The sequence below is a fragment of the Pipistrellus hanaki genome, assembly GCF_964339955.1.
Source record: "Pipistrellus hanaki genome assembly, chromosome: X".
Classification (NCBI taxonomy): domain Eukaryota; kingdom Metazoa; phylum Chordata; class Mammalia; order Chiroptera; family Vespertilionidae; genus Pipistrellus; species Pipistrellus hanaki.
Genome location: NC_140524.1, coordinates 61,961,083 through 61,963,065, shown reverse-complemented (window position 1 = coordinate 61,963,065; position 1,983 = coordinate 61,961,083).

Here is a 1,983-nt window from a genome sequence, read left to right as displayed (position 1 = left end):
CTACTGGGGATGTGCCCGCAACCAATGTACATGCCCTTGACCGGAATCAAACCTGGGACCATTCAGTCTGCAGACCGATGCTCTACAGCTGAGCCAAACCGGTTTCGGCATTAGTTCCTTAATTATAGAAAAAATAATTGCCACCTAAAATTTTGATAGTGATTTATTTTTATAGTAGGTAGAAAAATGGATAGAAGCTATAGCTTAGTTCCCATAGATATATAATATGAAAAGTTTTTTTTTTTATATCTGTAATAGACGCATTCATTTAGTCAATAAATATATATCTACATAGTAACAAGTATTTATTGATATATCTGTATAAGAATTATATTATGCTTCTGAGATAAAAATGAACATAAGACAGTTTTTCATAGGCTCTAAAAAATAAGAAAGAATAAAAAGGAAAGCAGAATAAGTTAAGCTCAGTCTCTGCTTTCATGGAGCCTGTGTTCTACAGGGTATAGAGTGTGGAAAATTCATTTTGAAAGATAGACTATTGCCAACCATAATAGGCTCTGTAATTTGACTTAATAATGAGGGAAGGGATGTCAGGGGCTGGATGAAGGTGGGCAAATGGGTATGGCTACATCAGTAAAAGTCTCAAATATAAAAATAAAGTTAAAAAATAAAACCATTATTCTAATAATACACACACACCAAAACAAACAAACAAACAAACAAACACAACAGCAATCCAACAACATTGCTATTATTCACTTAATATACACAATAAAGTGGTAAGCAGAGAGGAAAGAGGAGTGGTATGCGTAAAAGTGCTGAGATGGGGATGAATCCTTCTTATTCAGGTGACCTTTGAATTTTAAGTTAAGAGAATTAGATTTTATCTTGTAAGTATTTATATAGGGCACACCATGATGAAAACAGAGAATTAGCTACATAAGGTCTGTATGTATTACACGATACCCTTGTATTTCACAATGTTTTTGAAGAAGCCATATTTTTATATCCTGTTTTGTTTTCTGTTCTCTTGTAACAAATTCATAGACTCAAGCTTAATGAAAACAACTGAGTTGTTCATACAGGAAGAATAAATTCTGGCATCTGGAGTCTTAGAATCTCATATGTTTTATTTCCTTGTAAGTGTGAGGTGTGAAGGATGCAATAACAAGAAAAGCCTGATGAAAGGTGTGAGCTGGGGAATGTATTTTTCAAATACAGTCATTTTCTTTTAGATTATCGAGGACCATTAATGGGACTAAGAAAAACTTTTTTTCCAGTACAGTATACAAAACTTAGGTAAAATAATTAATATTGTACCAGAAGCTGAATATATCAAAGTTATTCCTCATTGTAGATTGAAAAAAGGGATTTTCACAGAGCTGAGTGGAATGAGAGTGCAGACATGTAATTCCAGTACTGGGACTATATCATAGTAGATTTATTTGAAAATGAGTAGAGAGGTAGCATAAAAATAAATGACAAATTACCTGGAGCCTGTGAAAAAATATTTATTCTTCCAAAAATATAGAAGGTGAAATATACATTTGGTAAATAATTTCCTATCATAACCAGAAAAAGTAGAACATTAATACAATATTCACAAAAATAAACTACATTCAAGGCCTCTAAAATGGAGTAAAAAGCTAAAAAGAGAATAATCTGAAGTGAATAGACAACTGATAAACATAAGAATAGAATGAACTGCAGGGGAATTAACAAAACAAATTAGTAATGAGATCTGCATTGGAGGCTATAAAAGTTATAATTGAGTGAGAAAAAAATCAACTATATTGAGATGCAGTCTTACATAATAAAAATATTAATGTAAAGTTAGTGGTATGCAAATCTATATATCTAAAGCACATGTGTCAAACACAAGGCCCGCGGGCCAAATCCAGCCCGCCAGGCCTTGCAATGTGGCCCGCACCGCGCTGTCATCACTGCACTCCGCTGTCAGTTTATGACATTGTCAGTTTATGACTGTTCAGTAAACCATTCGGCCCGCGATTTAGGCTGGAT